This window comes from Protopterus annectens, chromosome 1.part0, assembly GCF_019279795.1.
Source record: "Protopterus annectens isolate FY-2018-M chromosome 1.part0, PAN1.0, whole genome shotgun sequence".
Taxonomy (NCBI): domain Eukaryota; kingdom Metazoa; phylum Chordata; order Ceratodontiformes; family Protopteridae; genus Protopterus; species Protopterus annectens.
The window spans coordinates 1,571,223,304-1,571,245,255 of record NC_056725.1 but is presented as its reverse complement, the minus strand read 5'-3'; positions in this window follow the sequence as shown (position 1 = coordinate 1,571,245,255).

Sequence of the window (21,952 nt, the reverse complement as noted above, 5' to 3'; positions counted from 1 at the left end):
ATCTCATTTGCATAGGGATCCATACTTACAGCCTAGAAACTACATGCTTCAAAGCCCTACCACATTAGCAACAGTACCAATGCACTATTGCAAATACTTCATGCAGGGTCCTATAATACATTTCTGACACATAATATTAATTTTGCTTTTTCGAATTTTTTTATATTTATTGTTTTATAAAGCATGTTTGCACACTGCAGTGCATTGCACAAATATGCTTAGATTATAAAAAAAAATAATTTAACTTATTTCCTTTAATTTGTCAGACAAACAAGAGGATAGTTTTGCTCATATATGTACGTGTTATGCCATTTCTGCCCATGTATCTACATTTTACAGAACCTTTTTTCTGTCTATATGCTTGTACACTAAATCTTTCCATGTACACTGCAGACACTGACACGAGGTCTGGAGAGCTGCCTATCTGCTTGCAGGATCACTCTACCTGCCACACTTGTGCGAGATTCATCTGCTATGAGGTGATATGCATGCCACGAATGTTTCCATGTTGGCTCGCTCGTGTACATGTATGTATGTAGATATATATATATATACATACATATATATATATATATATATATATATATATATATATATATGTGTGTGTGTGTGTGTGTGTGTGTGTATCTGTATATATATATATATATATATATATATATATATATATATATACATATATATCTACATTATCTATCTTTATGACTATCTATTGATTGAATTTAACTATGTCAATGTATTTTTGATATAGTTTTAATTGATCTGTTGACCTGTGATTATGTCCTATGAAGTCTCTCCATGTGAGATTGTAGAATATTGTGATTTGAAAGTTTCCTCTTTCCCTCACTATCATGCAAGCTTAAATTTTAGCATACTTGCTGAGGGTGTGGGAATGCATGAGGCTTACTACCCCCACAGAAACACCATATTTCTGTATTGTTAAGGAAATTCAGCTGCATTGCGGCTTAGTGAATGGGTGTTTGAGAGAAATGAATTAACTGATATTCAATAAATCATTTAACACACACACACACACACACACACACACACACACACACACACAGACATATGTATATATATTTATATATATATATATATATATATATATATATATATATATATATATATATATATATAAACAGAGCCTATAGCTGAAATTGCACTAAAATTCCCAGAGAGAGCGAGATAGAGATATCTGAAGTAATTTGTTACTATTTTGTAGTGCAGTGTACTGTAAAGTATTTATAAGCAGTGTGTGAGGAGAGGGTCTTCACAGCATTGCTAAATGGAGATGGCCTGTTGTCTGTTTTAACAGATACATGATGTGCAGAAACAAGAACTTATAGTGGAAGGGGAGTTCACTCTCAATGAGTCCCAGCTGGAAAGAAACTAGTGTGAGTTTGGAATTGGATGATGAAGGAAATTCCATGACAAGAAAGCAGGTAAATTACCTGGATAGATGTATTGTGGTTGAGATTATTTTAATTTCATATAGTGTGAATCTTGAAATTCTGTTATTTATGAAAGTGTTATCTTTGCTGAATAAGTATGAAAAAGCCAATTAAAACCTAGAAGAAAGACAGAGAAAGTTTTTCTCTAGGTGTCAGAGGGTGTAAACGCTGTACAGTGCTGTAGTAATAGTAGTGTGTGCTTTCTGATGCTGTGTTAGAAACAATACTAAGCAGTTTTAGAAAATATATTTACATACATGCTGCCTAGAAAAATATATTTACAATGTTTTGCTTGAACTAATGAAGATGTGTATTTAATCATTCTTGTTTAAACTGCATACAGGAACTACATACTGAAAGAAGTGCTGAGTTGCTTGAAATTTACAAATTTTGTTATAAGAAAATAACCAAAATTTGAAGCTTTTTTAACTGTTGTATTGATCAAATATATGAAATGTGTGCTTTAGTTAGAAATAAATGTACTATTTTTGCATTTAATTCTGTCTTACTAGAATAAAAAATAAATAGAACCTGCATATTATTGCTTGAAAACTAAGCTGCAGTGTAATCAGAAATTTGAGAGAACTTTAAAAGCATGGTGTTGTCTTAGTGAATTATGTGACTTAAAGATTGCTTTCTGTATGGTTCACATAGATAAATCTTTTGCATGTATGTTGCATTTCCTGCCTCCACCAGGAAGTAGCCTTGTCGCACTATCTCTGATAGTGCGCAGCTGGGGACAAGAGAAACAAAAGGAGGCTTTAAGGAAGACTTACATCTATTGTATTTGAACTAATCAGAGAACCTTGAATTGGCTACATCCTCAGGAGGTCATCGTGACTGACCAGCTGTCTGCAAGGCTGCAACATTCTCATGGGAAAAGGACTTTTTGAAAAACACAAAATCAGCACTTTTTATGAATAACTATGATGTAAAGACCCTGTCACTGACCACACCAGTAAGGTGGGCAAAACTGATAATGAAATGTATATAACCAATGTGTTTTGGTCAATAAAGCAGTCAAAATTCTATACAAACTTTGTGTATGGTTTTTTGCCTCCTAATGTACATTAGTGATATCTGAGTTGCTCCTGCATTATTGTTTGTTATTAATTGACATTGTGTTTGAATAACTCAATGATTTTTACAGTCTGACTCTAACAAATTTATTTAACATCTTGGTCCTAATCGTGCGAATTCCTTGGTAAGCTACAGGTCAGAATATATAGGTGGTATTGAAGTCTGCGCAGAAGAAGGAAAGACCTCCGACTGAATTGTCGTGCCTAAAGAGGCTGTCCACTTATCTGATCTGTGGCCAAAAAGCGGAAAACTGGGTCCTAAAAAGCCTATCAAACATAAGCAGGAGGCTCGGGTAAGCAAAATTCCTCTCTTTGTTTTTGTTTTAGATCAGGGACCAGGTTACACTGTGCTATTGCTAAGGTTTGTGATAGCAGGGAGAGAGGTAGTCGAAGTATTGTATCTTGAGTCATAGATCAGGAAATAAAGCAAAACAAAGTAAACAGTCATTCTAGACACTACTGTGAATACGGGGAATAGAGATACCACGTGGTACAAGAGAAAGGGTTACGTAACAGTTCTGTTGTTGTTTTCTCTCTCTCTCTCTCTCTCTCTCTCTCTCTCTCTCTCTTCTTTTTTCTTTCAGAGACATGGGAAACGAATGCACTAAAGGGTCACGTGACCCGGCCCTAACAGAAGATGCAAAATATATGCAATTACAGAGAGCAGATAATGTGAGATATTTTGCAAAATGTGTTAACAACTATAAATTTGATAGTAAACTAGATAAACTTTCACTAGTTAAACTCCTTAAACAAGTTTTAATCTGATGCAGGGCGTCAGGCAAAAGAAAAACAGAAGCTTAAAAAATTCTGAAACATTTTTAGACAACAGAGTAAAAGGTCTAACAGACAGAATCTCTGAAAAATGAAAACTTAGAGCAGACTGGACTTGCATTAATTAATGCATACAGCAGGAAAATGAGACAGTAGATGGATATTATGCTAGATTATTAAAATGCTTAAAATAACAATTAAAAAAATATATATATATATATACATTTTTAAAAGGTTGCATTGCCTCTGTTAGTAGTTTTATTACAAGGCATATGATAAATCACTGAACAAGCAGGCTGCAAGCCTTACTTGAGTATGCTAGACGTACTGAAAGACACTTTAATAGTAAAAAGAAAAAAAGGGGCACAAGTCTTCACTGTTGAAGACGGAGCTGAAGTATTTGTATTACAGTCAGGTAAAAGGGCATCTAGCTAGGGACTATAAACAAAATAAGAAAGCAATAACAGAAGATAAAGGAGATGTGGACTGACTATATAATAGTGATAATAACCAAAAATCATCAGGAAAGGTTAATAAACAAAAGAAAATGTGAATGTAGTAGAGGGAATAGAGGAAGTACAAACAGATGTAAAGAATAAAATGAAAATAAAATTTTAGATTTAGCATTGTTGAGCCTGGAGCTCTACCTAGCAAATACAAAACCAGAAGTAACACTTCTGGTGGAGGGAAGAAAGGTCAAATTCCTGTGTGACTCAGGAGCGTCACGGACTTTGATACACCTCCAAGTTACCAAAACATTCTAAATCACCTAATTATATATTAGTAAAAGCAGCAAATAGACAGCTATACAGGAACCACTTTCCCATAATATAGCAATAACTGACCCTGTTTCAGGTATGACTCAGAAAAGTAAAATTGTAGTTTCTGCAAAAATATCCAGTAAACTTACTGGGAAAAGACCTTGTGCAGATATTTGGCATAGCAGTAGTTCCTACCATGCAGGGTATGGAAGCACAAAGACAAATGAATGCTCTTGTGGTGTGATCAGAGGGTGAAGCCTATTATTGGTACAGCCAGGACCTAGTTATGATTGGTCCAGGGCAGTAACCAAAGAACTGATAAACGTAGACATCAGTAAGCTTCCCGTCCCTGACACTGAACAGCACCACATGTTACATTCTACTCCATCCTACTGTAGCACACCAGGACCTAATAAAAAATATAAGTAAAAATCCTGCTGACAAATTAATATTACAAACTTTATGCTGGGATACTGAGGGAAACAGTGTAGTAAGCTGTTCATTACCTCAGGAGTTCATGAGATTGTATAAGTCCAATAGACTGCCACATGTCAGCTTGACAAAAACAAAAGTTTTAAATGGGCAGACTTAGAAAAAAAGGTAACAAAATGGGAAAACAGACTGATTTAAAAATGTCAGGACAAGGGATATGAAAACAAAACTGAATTGGTTGACACAGACACATACAGCTGTACACTTGCAATCTAGTAAGGACAGCTGATTAGCATTTTATTAAAAGAAAAAGAAAAGGCCTTGTGTAAAATTCCAACAACTCTGTGGTCAACAGGCAAGTCAAATGTAGGGCTTATTCAAGCAGCAGGACCAGTTACAATTACCCCAAAGTCAGCTTTTAGACCACAGAAAACAATACATTTTGGGAAAGAATGCAAAAGTAGAAATTAAGCCTATAATAAGCAGCATTACTCAAAAAAGGAGTACTGGTAGAATCTCCTGATTCACCATGTGATACACCCCTATTTCCTGTTAAAAAAAAAAAAAAAGGCAAACGGGGAATGGCAGATGGTACAAGATTTATAAGCTGTGAATAATGCAGTAATACCTAAAGCACCTACGGTGCCAGACCCACATACCTTGTTAAATTATTTAAAGCCACAACAAAAGTATTTTACTGTGGTAGATATAAGCAATGCTTTCTTTTCAATACCTATACATCCTGATAGTCAATATTGGTTTGCATTTACATTTCAGGGTAAAGGTATACATATACACGACTACCACAGGGATATTGTGAGAGCCCAATAATATTTGCACAAAAATGGCTAGCAATCTGGCAGGGTCTACCCCACCAGAAGGTAGTCAAATTTTACTTTATGTAAATGACATCTTGCTAGCAGCACCCAGCAGCAGTGCAGGGTGAATACAGTAGCATTGTTAAAATTTTTAGTAATACAAGGACACAAAGTAAACAAGAGTAAGTTACAAACTTTGGAAAAAAACACAGGTTAGATACCTGGAATATGTGATATTCAGTAAAGGTAAAATACTAAATAGTGGAAAAGAAAAAGGGAAAAAAAACAGCAATTTTGCAAGCACCCAAACCAACAACTAAAAAGAAATAATGTCTTTCCTAGGTACAACTAATTTTTGTTGGAACTGGGTACCAAATTATTTTACAATGAAAAACAAAAGCAGAAATGGCTTTCTGCAGGTTGAAGCAGTTAATAGCTTCTTCATTAGTTTTAAGACTTCCAAGTTATCACAAACGTTTTTTAGACCATAGATTGTAAGCAATGGTACATGACATCAGTATTAAAGCAACAACATGGGGATAAGCAATGCCCCATAGCTTACTATTCATTACAGTTAGACCCAGTGGTGCAATCTTTGCCTCACTGTGTACAAGCAGTAGTTGCAGCAGCAATGGCAGTACAGGCTTCAGCCTCAATGGTGTTATTCCACCCTCTCACATTGAGAATGCCTCATGCAGTTGCAATAATTCTGCCACAAGAAAAAGTTGCATACCTTTCTCCTGCTAGACATCTTTCATGTATGACCATACTGCTGAGTCAACCTCATATAAACAGTTAGCTTTACCTAGATAAGATCTTACAAATATGCCCTTGGATAATGCTGAGGTGACATATTACGTGAATGACTCATGCAGAAGGGGTCCTACAGGGAAAAATCTGGTGGGTATGCAGTAGTTACAGACACTAAAAATTTAGAAGCACAAACTTTGCCACACAACTTGTATGCTCAAGCAGCAGAACTGGTAATTTTGACAGAAGCATGTATTTTAGTAAAAGGCAAAAAAAGTAAACATATATACTGATAATCAGTATGCTTTTTCTACAGTGCATGTGTTTGCACAATAATAAAGAAAATAGAGGATGATTACATCCAGTGAAAGACCTATTAATCATGCGCAATTTATTTTGGAGCTATTAGAATCTATTCAGTTGCCTACCAAAGTAGCTATTTGTAAATGTGTAGCTCATACAAAACAACAGGATAAGATTTCAAAGGTAATGCACGAGCTGATGCAGCTGCAAAGCAAGCAGCCTCAGACTCAGGAACGTTATTTTTTTTATGAAAAATTACAGCCCTTTGAGATTTTAGATTTAGACATGTTAAAAACAATGCAAATGCTTACTACAACAGCAGAAAAACAAAACTGGGTAAAACAAGGTGCAATTTTTAAAAATGGACTGTACATTTCCAAAGGGAAAAAAACAATATTACCGTCTAATTTATTTAGAAATGCAGCTTTGTTGAGCCATGGGCAGAGCCATGTCTCAACAGGGGGGATGGTACAGTTAGTTAACAGAACATTCCAAACATATGGATTTACGAATTATACACAAAAATTTTGTGCAACATGTCATATTTGTAGCAAACATCATGCACAGGGAGCATTTAAACCAAAGCGAGGGAGTTTTCCAACACCACCCTATCCGTTCCATACTATTTGTATGGATTTCATAGAACTGAACAAATGTGAAGGGAAAAAATACTGTTTAGTAATCATAGATATGTTTTCAAAATGGGTAGAAGCTTTTCCTTAAGGAATCACTGTGCTTACCACCCACAGTCAGCAGGACTGGTGGAGAGGTACAATGGGATTTAAAAAAAAAAAAAAAAAAAAAACAAGTTAAGAAAGTTGATGAGTAAGACTCAAAAGAATTGGATTTGCTGTTTACCTCTAGCATTGCTGAGCATGAAAAACAGTAACAAATGTAAAGGGTTTGATCCTTTAAAGTAGTATTTGGAAGGCATATTATGTGCCTCAGTAAAAAGCTCTCATGCCTGCAGGGCTGGAGGCTGACAGTTCACTAGCTAATTAAATAAAGAAACTGTTATAAATAAGACTGTTTTGCAGTTGAACTCTTTTTCAAATAAACAAGAAACAAAACCAGAAGCCGTGCTGACCCCGGGTCCTGGATTTGGCTGAAAGTCATAAAGAGAAAGAACTGGGCGAGTCCAAGGTGGGAAGGTCCGTACCAGGCACTATTGGCAACACCCACTGCAGTAAAAATTGCTGAGAGATCATCTTGGGTTCATTTAACCCACTGCAAACCTGTTAAGAAATTCAGTTTGGACATACCACAGGAACAGGATGGCCAGAGGCAGAATAAATAAAAATGTGAAACAACCCCAGAGACATTGGTTCACTGGCCTACTGATCATACACTTAATAACTATGTTTGTAGTAACCTTTTTGTTGTTATGGTTTTTCTTGCATATAACTACAGAAGTAAAATTAATAAAACGTAATGAAGGACTGGCTACAGACTGGCACCCAAACTTTAACACATACCTGGCTATGAAACGAGTTTATGTAGAGACTATGAACGTTTCAAATTGCTGGGTCTGTACTGCAATACCCACAGCATATGGAGGACTTTTAATGTCTGCTGTCCCTTGGGAATAAATGAAACTTGGGAAAACCTGTTATTTGACACAGGCACTGTGAGATCACAGGACAAAATTGCTTTATTTTACCTGTTCACACAAAAAGAAATTGTATGAGAGTAATACCCTCCAGGTGGGCTGGAGTAATGGTAATATAACAATGTCTTATAAATGTTACATTAAAGTCAAAAGTGGGGTACTGTTTGTAATACAAACCATGATTCATATCTGAGTTCAATGAAAACTACATTAAATGCAGTATGTGACAATCTAGTCTTAACTAAGCAATTGTCTATTAGGAATAGGAAAATGTTTCATGCAGGGATAACACGATCAGTACCAAAGTAATGATTTTATTTGTGGGAAAAAGGCATATAAATGGTTACCTGAGAATTGGTCCGCAGTTGTTTTTGGGTTATCTGGTTTCAGCAATAAGACATACTGCAGAATTACCTTTGGGTAAAATACGAAACGTAAGGAAAACAGCTCGAGAATCTGAAAGTCCAGTGAGAAAAAAAACCTGTGAATCCAGTTGGTAAAATCGAAGCTGGTTGAAAAGGCCATAATTCAGTGAAAGACAAAAGTAAATTGACTCATATGAACTTGGGCAACAGTGTTATATCCAGGGCAGGAATGCCACCAGCCTATGGAGCAGTCAAATCGATCTGGGAGCTGAGGAAGCTGTCAAAAAGTCATGAGCAATGCAACTTTTTCCACCCTAGAATTGGTGACTAATGAACTGAATGCAATAAAACTGTTGTGCTACAAAATCGAATGGCTCTTTACTTCACCCTAGCGGCAAGAGGTGGTACACGAAGAAGAATGCTGTGCGCATTCCAGACAACCAACATGAAATCAATGACCACCTAGAGGTAATTCAGCAAGTATCAGCAATGACTAAACCAGGCCCAAACCCACTGACGGACTTTTTCCAGAATCTGTTTGGGGGTGGGGTTCCATCCTATTAAACATTTAATTGCTATTTGTGTGGGTATACTCCTAATAGGAACATGTGTTTACTGTGAAATTCCTGCATGAAAAGATTAATCAAAATTTGTTGATATATCTGCTACTGAAACTCTTTACCAAAGTGTTGAAATTAAAAGATTAATTTCAAATGATGCTTTTCTGAAATATAAAACCAATGACTTACTTAGCTGAAAGCCCTTGAAAGGGAAAGGCTGAGGAATGAAATAATATTGTTTATGCTTTAAACAGAATAAAATGCATTAACAGGAGGGAGAATGTTAGAAAAATCTATACATGCTGCTTAGAAAATATATTTACATACATGCTGCCTAGAAAAATATATTTACAATGTGTGCTGCTTAGGAAGATGTGTATTTAATCATTCAAACATATATAAGTTGTGTGATCAAATATATAGAGAAATGTGTGCTTTAGTTAGGAATAAATGTACTTAATGCATTTAATTCTGTCTTACTAAAATAACAGTAAAGATAAACCTGCATATTATTGCTTGAAGTACAAGCTGCAGTGTAATCAGAAATTTGACCTTGGCAGCTTGCAGATGCAGTCTGGCTCATGTCTTTCAAGTAAAAGATTATTTTGCAAAGTTGGAAAATAATAAATCTGTTTGCATGTATGTCCTCTTTCCTGCCTCCACCAGGGAAGTAGCCTTTTAGCGCACTATCTCTGATAGTGCTTAGGGGACAAGAGAAACAAAAGGAGGCTTTAAGGAAGACTTACATCTATTGTATTTGAACTAATCAGAGAACCTTGAATTGGCTACATCCTCAGGAGGTCATCGTGACTGACCAGCTGTCTGCAAGGCTGCAACATTCTCATGGGAAAAGGACTTTTTGAAAAACACAAAATCAGCACTTTTTATGAATAACTATGATGTAAAGACCCTGTCACTGACCACACCAGTAAGGTGGGCAAAACTGATAATGAAATGTATATAACCAATGTGTTTTGGTCAATAAAGCAGTCAAAATTCTATACAAACTTTGTGTATGGTTTTTTGCCTCCTAATGTACATTAGTGATATCTGAGTTGCTCCTGCATTATTGTTTGTTATTAATTGACATTGTGTTTGAATAACTCAATGATTTTTTACAGTCTGACTCTAACAAATTTATTTAACACAATTCCATATATTATTTAAATGTTTGTAAAAAAAGAGAGAGTATTATGAATGGAAAGCAGACTGTTTCATGGCTGAAGCATGGAAAATGTTGAAGACTATAGTTAATGTTGCATATTCTGTTTGAGTTAGTAATCCCACCATACCACAACTGGTGGAGAATTTTGGCAAAATTCAGTTCCTGTTACTAATAACCACAATGAAATTGTATGCAAAATGCAAATTCATTTTAACTTATTGAGTGTAATGAATTAGAATGGAGAGTATAAAACCTAGAAGAAAGACAGAGAGAAAGTTTTCTCTAGGAGTGTCAGGGTGTAGAAAGCTTGTGCTGCAGTCAGACCAAGTAAGTAATTGTGCTCTTTGGAATGCTGTGTTTGCAGAAACAATACTAAGCAGTTTTGGAATATGTACTTTTTGGAATAAAACTTTTGAGTATACTGCAGATACTCTGTAAAAACTGGGTAAGGAAGAATAACTAAAGTATAATATAATCAGAGTGTGTTAAAGAAATGTTGAAGTGGTGTATATGAAGCAACTGCATTCTGACAGACTGAATTTGGATTAGTGTTTTTTGCTTGAACTAATGAAGGATTGTGTAACAAAGTCATTCTTGTTTAAACTGCATACAGGAACTACATACTGAAAGTGCTGAGTTGCTTATGTTGAAATTTACAAATTTTGTTATAAGAGAAATAACCCAAAGAATTTGAAGCTTTCTCAATATAAGAATGGTCAAGCTGTACAAAGCAGATAACACTGAATTATAGTTTGTCAATGAGTGTATTCTGAGCTGAACCTTAGCACCTGTTAAAAATGTTAACTGTTGTATTGCTGAAACATTGAAATGTACTGCTTTACAGAAGTAAACCAGGACTATTTTTGGCATTTTTGAATTTATCCTTTCCTACAAATTGGTAAACCTTGCAAAGTGTCAAATACTTGAATAGATTTATGTGAAATTGAAAGAGAACTGTGGTGCTGGTCTAATAAAAGGGCTGATAAAAATATTATACTCTGAAAACTATGCTAACCAGTGCTGATAGAAAGGATTTTGTTTGAGAGAACTTTAAAAGCATGGTGTTGTATTAGTGAATTATGTGAAAAAAACAGGTGACTTAAACATTGCTTTCTGTATGGTTCACATAGATATTTTGCAATGTTGCATTTAGCAATGAATGTGGATGAGCTATTAAGACAAGCAGTTGTAATCTGTATGCAATAAGGAATGCAGACAGAAATATGCTTGAAATTAACAGCACTGAAACAGCTGAAGAGTGAACTGAGCATTTACAAATTTGGTCTTGTCTGTTGTAGTTTGATCAAGCACAAATTGAGGTTTTAACTTCTACCTGAATTTAAATAGGTACTCTGCTGGAAATGTATTATGTGTACACAAAGTGCTGTTTCCTATCAAGTATTGAAGCAGCTGAAAATGCTGCCTTTAAATGTGAAACAGCCATGTTCTTTGCTGTGTACTACAAGAAAAATGTATATAATGCTGGGATATATTGTGAATGCAAAAACTGCCTATACTGTGAAAGTTGTGCGCTGGAAGCTTGGTGAAACTTGTAAAAAACTGGATTGAAAATGAAAGACAAGATACATAACAGACAAAAATCTACTGAAATAAAGCTGCTACCATGGAGGGTTGAAATGTGTTAGGTTCTGCTGAAATGAAGCACCATGGCCTTCCAAAAGAAAGTGGTAATACTAATTAGGTCTGGTTACAAACGGTGTTAAGATGCAATATCATAAAAGTTTTTGCTTCATATTAGTCTTGAGATACAGAACAACTGCATGGTTTACATGATACAACTGAGCAAAGTGAAGTTAAAACTGAGAGTAATGATTCTTGTTTTTAAGGTTCCAAGACAGCTGGAACAAATTCTGTTGAAGATAAGAATTTGTTTCTGAAACTAGAGAAGGTTATCAAACAAGACCTTAACGAAAAGATAATGGAGTCCTTTACAGAACAAGTGATAAATAAGGTACTGTAAGAAAAAAAAGACATGATGGTTTTGTCAGAGATTTGTAGTTCTAGCCCTGAATGTGCAAAGATGGTGGAAACAAGTAACACTTTGGTTGTGAGATAAAATATAATGTTGATGATATAATGGTGGAGTGATCATGATTTAATAAGAGTTAGACATATTTAAAAGAGGAGATCCAAGAAATGCAAAATGTTGCAGAAGTAATTATAGCTAAAAGTGAAGAATGGAAAAAAGCCACAGTCTGGTAGCATAGTTGTAAAATACAGAGACCAGATAATGAAACTAGAGGAAATGGTTTTTGAACACACAGAGCAAATAGACTATCATAAAGATGAGGTGGAAGAAGTGGAAATAATTGTATTTGGCTTTCAAGACAGTAGTCAAAGGATAGTGACTGACTTTCAGTAATTGAGAATTTGTCAAAGTAAAACAGATCAAGAAGTTATATTTTTTTAAGTCTATATGTTGTTTCTGAACAGATTGCAGCAATTAAACAAAACAGAGAATCATTCCCTTATGGGCCTCCTAATCACCAACATCCCCATTAAAATATTTGATATCTGCATCCTTTGCTGAAGACATCCCTCCATGATCTTCAGTCTAATCAATAAAAAAGGGTGTGTTGCCATGGATATGAACTTTCCTACTGTCTCCATTACCAGCTTGGTGGATATGAGCATCCCGAGGCAATGTAGAAATTGCCTCATGTTTACTTACAACCAGTTAATTCTCAAACAAACTGATATGGTATGTAAGAGATGTATTTACACAACATCATTGGAGGCAAAGCTCTCACATAAAACTACTCTTAATGTCAATAAGGTTGTCAGTAGTAAACATGCTGCATCCATCATGTACAATTCAAAGCAGACATATAGACTCACATATACTGAAGCACTTATATGTAACCTTCCTAAACCAAAAAGACCTCCTAGATGAAGTACACATAAGAAATACCCTCAGCAGCCCCGAATGCACTCTTTCAAAATAACACTCACATCAACTCAAAGAGCTACATCTCATGGAGCCTCTGCCTCTAAGCCCATAAGGCAAGTCATCACACAATCCAACATTCTAGTCATTGTGAGACACACTGATGTTCTTCTCACCAGGTTGAGTAAGGAGAAAGTTATGGTCAGTTGCTTATCAGGGTTTAGGATCCACCACATTATGCATGCACTCAGGTCATTGACTCACAATTACCAATATGACTTAGTAATAGTCCATGTGGGAATAAATGACCTGAGACATATCTCCCTAGACTATATGAAGAGAGACATCTTAGAGATTTTGAAATATGTGTCTCAGGCTGGTATTACCCTAGCATTGAGCAGGATTTTACCTTCTGCAAGGCTGGTGCCACAATGCGAACAAAAGATGACTGACTTTAATAATTGTCTTAGTTTCTGGTGTCATTCTAAGGGGGTACAATATTTGTCAGCATGGAAGGAGATGGTCAACAGACCATGCTGCTTTGCCAGGGATGGTCTCCACCTCTCCCCTCTAGGCTTTCGAATATTAGCTAAAACATTGTCTTCCCCCATAGTGCCTTTTTAGGCAATGCCAAACTGGAAGTACTTCTGACATAGCAAATCAAAACCAAGAAAATCTAAAGGTATTACAGCTCAATGCTAGGAGCCTAAACAAAAAACTCCACTCCCTGGAAGCTCTCTTTACCCTAGTGAATGCTGATGTCTGTGCAGTCTTAGAGACATGGTTTAAACCACGGACAGCACACTAACACTGCAGGGTTATAATGCCTTCCACACATTTAAACCATCTACTTCACAGACAGGGACTAGAGGTGGAGCTGCCGCTATTTACATAAAAAATAAATATACTTCAAGTCTGGTAAAAAAGAACAATGCACTTGAGCTGCTCCATGTTCAAATCATTGTAGGTAAAATCCAACACCACCTCCTTTGCAAGCTATAGGTCCCCCTCTATGACCCAGGAAACCTATACCATGTATTTAAACTTATTAGAAACACTAACCATCCAACCCAATACTATATTCATGGGTAACTTTAATTACCCCACTATTAGCTGGGAATCCTATATGACATCAAATGTACATGCAGAGAGATTCCTGGATTTTGTAAACACAAACTCCCTGGACCAGATAGTCAATACACCAACCAGGGGTGCAACCATACTGGATCTGGTCCTCACTAATACGGGAGAGTGATGCACACCCCCTACTGTAATGCCTTCTCTGGTAAGGTTAGACTACAAAATGGTCTCCTTTGAAGTAAAAATAAAACCTGGACCCCCAGATAAACCGGAAATATTCAGGAACTATTCTAAGGCTAATCTCCTGCTATTAAGTGAGAACCTGGCAAAATTTCAAGTCCCTATAAACCCTGAGAACACTTCTGCCTATGCAGACCTGTTCACAGAAACCCTGTACAAGCATATTAATAACTGTATAGAGGTAGCTGTACCCACCAGGGAGAAGTACAGAACTAACTCAAAAAACAAGCCACCCTGGTGGAATCACAAAATCAGTCAGATGTATAACAGGAGGAAGAAAATCATGGCAAAAATTAGGAGGTGCAGCACTCAGCAGGATAAAAGCACTGTAATTAAACTAAACAAACAACTCACCAAAGCCAAATTTGAGGTAAGTTTGACTTTCCAGGCAAAGGACAACCACAAAGTATTCTTCAGCTATGTCCGCAACCTCAAAAGTAATACACAATTGTGTGCAGAGCTCATTGTAAATGGAATCATTTATACTGAGCCAGAAAATGTAGCAAACCTCCTGGCTGATAAATTCAGCTTCAACATTACTCCCCTCTCTCAAGCTTCCCTCAGGAAATATTACCAAATATAAATCCCCCTACTTTCACTAGGGAACAGGTCCTTTGCTCTCTCTAAGACTAAGAACAATGCATCAATGGGCCCAGACAATATCCCAGGATGCCTTCTAAACAGCATGAAACATGACCTATCAGGGCCTCTGGAATAATGGAGTAAGGCAACAGTCATCCCTCTGCACAAAGGTGGGCTATCTACAGACCCTGAAAACTACAGACCCATAAGTCTCAGTAGTCTTATATGTAAAGCTGCGGCAAGCATTATCATGGAGATGATCAATAAAGATATAGTAAACCTCCAGACACTAGACCCATCTCAGTTTGGTTTCGTAAAGGGCAGATCATGTCTACTCAACCTGGTGGACTTCTTTCAGAAGGTCACCAAAGCAATGGATGATGGCAAAATTGTTCACACTGCCTACCTTGACCTGGCCAAGGGATTTGATACCCCACTCGGGAAGGTACAAACCCATATGTCACCCAGTGGATAGCCAACTGGCTCACAGACAGGTTCCAGGAAGTTAGAATTGGGGAGTCCACCTCTACAAAGAGGGCAGTCACAAGTGGAGTCCCTCAGGCATCAGTCCTTGGACCCCTCTTTTTTGGCATTTACTTCTCATAAGTCAATGTCAGTGGTCTCTGGCTGCCTAAATTTGCAGATGATTGCAAATTAGGAGCTGTCACTGAATCTCACACTGACACAAATGTTCTCCAGGAGGGGATGACACAGACCAACAATTGGTGTCAGAGTCATGGACTAAAACTAAATGCCAAGAAAAGCATAATAGTATCCTTTGGTAAGTCATCCATCCCTAGTAAATATCATATTGACAATGCACCCCTTAGAGTTGACCCAGTTGTCAGAGACTTAGGGAAACACATAGATAGTAATCTAGCTTTTGATCATCACATGTCTACAGCGGTGAGTAAATCATTTTATGTTGCACAACTTATAAACAAAGCTATGGCATCTAAGTCCAAGGAGTCATTGTTCCACTGTATTTGGCATTCATCAGACCTATCATTGAGTACAATGCCCCCTTTGGTATGTACCTCACCAGGCATATCCAACAACTGGAATGTCCACAGAAGTTCCTCACTAAAAGAATACAGGGCAAAAGTAATATGTCCTATGCAGACCGCCTCAAGGCCCTATCCCTGTATTCTGTCTCCTACAGGCTTTTCAGGGGAGATTTATGCCTGGCATACAGTGCATTGTCAGACCCAAATCTGATGAACCTCCTGCATATCCACAAAACAAACAGTACAAGAATTACCCATTCTAAAGACTTAAACCTTGCCTGTAATAGAAATAGGACCTGCTATAGAGATAGGTATGTATCCCAGAGACTACCCTGTCTATGGAACAGGTTATCCATCCATGTGAAGCAGAGTTCCTCCCTAATGCAATTCAAGAGCAACCTGGACAATTTGATGGGAAACTGGAAATTCATCCCTGGTTTGGCACCTATGTCTCTGATGCAAACAACTAACCTGTAAATGGTTCATCTCCCAGGCCTATGCTTACACTTATCAAGGGTATCAAAACTCGTCAGAGATTTGGGATGCATGACTAGACTTAAAAAAAGCCTTTCTGGTCATTAGCCTAGTAAACACCTATGAACATATCTGTTCTATTCCCACTAGTTTTTTCACCTCTTACTAACAGTTGCCTAGCTCACTTTCACCAAACATCCAATATCAAAATTAATAAATATTACATGTGGCAGGCACCGTTTTTTAAAACTACAAACACCCTTGTCACTATCATATGTTCATTTATCAGTTAACTCTGTTACCTGATTGTTTCCAGCCCCCAGATAAGAGCAACTAACAGGGTCTCTACACGCTTCGCTCCCCACCCTGCCCCCTATTCCCTCCCACCCCCAGTGGCCCCACCTTTATTACAATCACAAACCCCTCCTATATTTTCAATAGCCAACCACAGCACTAACCCAACACTACCTCCTCCATCTTCTCACTACTATCACACCTCCTCAACTAACATGTACAAGCATACCTTACCTATGCTTACTGCATGCACTCTCCTTGCATATCTTACATCCTACCAAAGCTCCATCATTCCCCCCACTCAACCACTACCACTGTACTACTACTCACACCACCACTCATGTCTCACCCTCACTCAGCTCCCCTCCCACCAACTCAAGAACCATCCCTATGCACCCCCACATATTCTACCAACTCTATTACTCAAACATAAAGCATCCCTACAACTTAACATAGTAACCCTCCCACCATACCTATTACCCACAGAGCACAATTATAAAGTTTCCCTTATAAACAAACACATTCAAAAACTGAGAAAACTAATAACCTCATGCATATCAAAACTAGCCCTAAGTGGAGACATCCACCCCAACCCTGGCCCTACCATCTCCAACCCCAATTCTCATAATCAGACTAGAAACCACAACTTATCCCATATTACAGCCAATAGAAAGCCAAGTGACTTCCTTCTACTAAGCCTAAATATTAGAAGTATATCCAACAAAGTCCATGAACTCCATGCCACCATAGACTTGTACTCCCCAGATATAGTCATCCTGACAGAAACCTGGCTAAAACCTCACATTACCACTGAGCAAATACTCCCTACAGGTTATGGCATACAAAGAGTAGACCGGCTAAACAAGAAAGGAGGTGGTGTAGCTATAATATTTAAACAGCATCTAAACATCCAGATCTTAAAATCATCAGCTCCACAAATAGGCAATGAAGAAATAATATATACCAACCTCAAAATAAACCAAAACAAAGCCATCAACATAATTGGATGCTACTTCCCACCTGGTCAAAACATCCCTCCACTAGAAAACCTCCTCAGCTGGTCTACCCACCATCTCCCCAAAGAAACTATAATTTTAGGTGATTTCAATATTGACTGGCAATCCTGTTCTGGCAACCATCCAACCCATCATGTAAACCTTCATGGCTTCACCCAACTTGTCCAGTCGCCAACCAGGATAAATAAAAGCTCCAGCAAGCACACTATCTTGGACTGGATACTAGTCAATAAGAGCCCCCAGTCATATATAACAGGCTGCTTATCAGATAGCCTCAGTGATCACTCCCCAACATTCCTACTCAAAAAATACCTATACCAAGCTAAACCTGTCGTCTACCGTCAAATAAGTAAAAAACTAAACTTTAACCCACTCACATTCATCTCATCCCTCAAAAAATGTAACTGGCATACTCTAAAGTACCTCAGTCTTAATGACGCAGTTGAATTGTTTAATACTACCTTCCTGAGCATCCTTAATTACCATGCCCCCATAAGACTTTCCAGAATCAAAGCACAACCCTCCCCATGGCTACAGAAAATCACTAAGTCTCTAGACAGAAATTCCTAGAATTACGCAATATAGTCAAAAAGCTAATAAAACAGGACAAATTCTAATACTACCAGTCTGCCCTGGACTCCTCCCAACACAGCCCCAAACAATTCTGGTCCTCCATAAACTCCATCCTCCACCCAGATAAAGTCAGTACCCCTCCTCCTAACATCCCTCACTCCTCAGAAAACATTGCTACCTCATTCAACACACACTTCACACAAACCATACTATCACTAGCTAAACGACACAACCCCCCCTCCCCTCCAACCCACACCTTCAACTAATAATCTCCCCACTGCCTTCTCTTTTTCTCCTGCACCTACCTCCAACATAAAAAACTCTTAACTAAACTTACGCCCACAAAATTTGCAGCAGACAACCTCCCAAGTGAATACCTACAAATCACAGCTGATGCTCTGGCCTACCCAGTATCCATCTTGATTAACCGATCTCTGTCAGAAAGTTACGTTGCCACACTGTGGAAAGTATCACATATAATTCCCCTCCACAAAGGCGGACCATCCACAGAACTAACCGATTACTGCCTCATAGCTATTCTCTCTCCACTCTCCAAAATACTAGAGAGATGCATACAATCTCAGGTCTCAAACTACCTCCTTACTAACAACCTCCTTTCCAATACTCAGCATGGTTTCTGACCAAACCATAGCACCACCACTGCCTTACTCTCCTTTACTAACACTATCCTTCAGCATAAAAACAATGGCTATCTCTCCTCTGCTACTTTCCTAGACCTATCTAAAGCATTTGACATGGTCCCACACAAACAACTTATCTCTGTCCTCAATAACCTTTCCTTCTCACAATCAGTCATCAACTGGTTTCAGAATTACCTGTCTCACCGCCAACAATCCATTGTATGGCAGAATGACAAATCTCCCCAACTACCTGTCTCCATAGGGGTTCCCCAAGGATCCATCCTATTTTCACCAATAATTTAGCCTCTGCCACCAAACATGGCACACTCATACAATACGCAGATGACTCGACCATCATCTGCTCAGCTCAGTCCCTACCCAAACTGCAGAAAGTCACACAGGAAGCCTTTTCCTCTGTTGAAACTTGGTTATCCGGTGCCCAATTAATACTCATCCCAAACAAAACTAAACTACTCATCTTCTAACCCACCAAACATACTCAAAACAACTCTCACTTTAACATCACAGCAAAAGACAACACCACTATATACCCAACTGAACACACCAAATTGCTAGGAGTGGAAATAGACAATAAACTAAAATTTGACATTTACATATCCATGACCATACAAAAGTCCACAAAAAACTAGGAGCATTATACAGAAATAAGCAACTTATCACCAAAGCAGCAAAGATTTCAGTAGCAAATTCCCACCTTATCTCCATCCTACTTTATGCCTCTCCAATATATACCAACCTAAGGCAATGCGATCTAAACAATCTAGAGACCTACTACAACAAAATTGCCAAATTCGCCACAGGGCCATCAAACCATAGTCACCACTGTCTCTCTCTTGCTGAAATGGGCTGGCTTGAACTCCCTCACCGCCTTCAATGGTATCAACTCTCACTCACCCACAAACTAGTAAACCATCCACTAAATGTCCCATCCCTCCAGAATCTACTCCAACCCTTTCACACCACCAGACCACTAAGATCCAGCAACAAAAATCACTAGCAGATCACTAAAGCCAGTAACTCTGCTGGTGAAGCACTATTCTCTTGCACCATAGCCAAATTATAGAACTCCCTCCTACCCACAATTACCTCCATACCATCATGCACCCACTTCAAAAACTTTACTAAAAGCGCACCTAAAAACATGCTGGCTATGCCCTTGCAACTCCCACTCTAATATCAACCACCTCATTCAACCATTACCTTTCTTTCCACTCCACTAACTACCTTGATTATAGCAAGCTCAGATGCTCATAAGCCTAGTACTTATTATACAGCAGGAACTTCTTATTGTAACATTTGTTAATGTCTGTTATGTACTTCACAGATAAAGATTCTAGTTGTCTACTGATGCACTATGTTCATCATCTGTAAATATGTTGTAAGTAATTGCTATGTAAATTGTTAATTGCTATGTAATCCAATGTAACTACTGTCTGTTTATTTTAACTGTGGAGCTTTTCTCCCCGGGCCTCCGCTGAAAATGGACCTACATCCAGTCGGACACTCCCGGTCAACAAATATAAATAAATAAATAAATACATAAATAAATCATCAGTGAAGGTGACATTGTAATATAAGGAGCCAGCCACTTCAGGCACTCTTTCAATGGCTGACTCAAATAAACTAATTATTAAAAGATGCATACAGACACACACACACACACACACACACACACACACACACACACACACACACACACACACACACACACACACACTATGATATTCTGCACAAGAAAAAAATCAACTGTCCTGGGCATCTGCAGCATCTCCTGTTCCAACTGAGAATATACAGATACCTTCCACATTTCAAATATCTTGGAATATGGCTAAACACAAGTAATCTCCGTGGTATCCCCGAAGTCTCAAAACAACCCACAAAACAAGTGTAGTGGGTCCAAAAACAAAACAGTGTAAGAAACTTCTCTGTGTGGAAGATTTTCAGTCCATATATCTTTAGTTAATCACTGTATATTAATCAGATCAGACAATAGTAGTAGAAGTAGCAAACTTAAACTCATCTTAAGTAAAAAAAAAACCAAAATAAAAAATAATAATAAAAAAATATATAGTTGTACAGCATTACTAAGTATTCGAAAGTAATAGAAGCAAGGCAGGCAGGCAGTCCGCTTCCAGCCAAAAATCCTTTATTAAGTACACAGACAAGCAATCCAAGTAAAACAAAAATAGAGTAACAATGTCCTCACAAGCTTTCTAAATATATATATATATATATATATATATATATATATATATATATATATATATACTTTTTATCAGGCATGGGAGTGGTTTATTGTGCTGTAAAACAAAGTGTTATTGGTACACATGTTAAATTCACATCCATTCCCCCATCAGTCTGACACTTGAGCTGGTCCTGCCCTACTTAGTAGCTATCATAATAATATTATAACACTTATGTACTTTAAATAAAATTTATAATGATGTGGTACCTCTTATTTAACCAAATTATTAAGTAGATTATTAAGTCTGTGATTTTATCCAATACAATATACTACATGGTTGGAAATATTTCAACCTTAGTTCATTTGGTAATCAAAAAATATATATAAATATATACATATACATTTTGCATGTAAAAATCAGTTTCTATTTTCATAACCTAATGTTAACAAAGATCGCTTTCGTCCTTCTAGACTTCTTCAGGTCTGTATACAAGAACCCTAAAAACTATCTATAAAAGTATATATAATTGTATAATTAGTTAGTATTGTATTACACATCATTTTGAATAAAGTAGAAAAAAGAACCAGAAAAAAATAAAAATAAGAAAAAATGTATGTATGATGATGGAACAAAATATACACTTAAATTACAACTGATTTAAAATGGTATTTAAAACCAAATGGTAGAATAAAATAAAATAAAATATAATTAGTCATGTAAACAATGTGGCAATTTTCTAAGTTCCAGTGCACTTTTAATTGAACAGTAGTAGTTTAGTCCAGGCTTCCTAAAAGAGTTCAGCTTTAATTGCCACATGAGTTCATTTTTCTCCAGAATATTCGGGATGTCTCCTTCAAGATCACTAG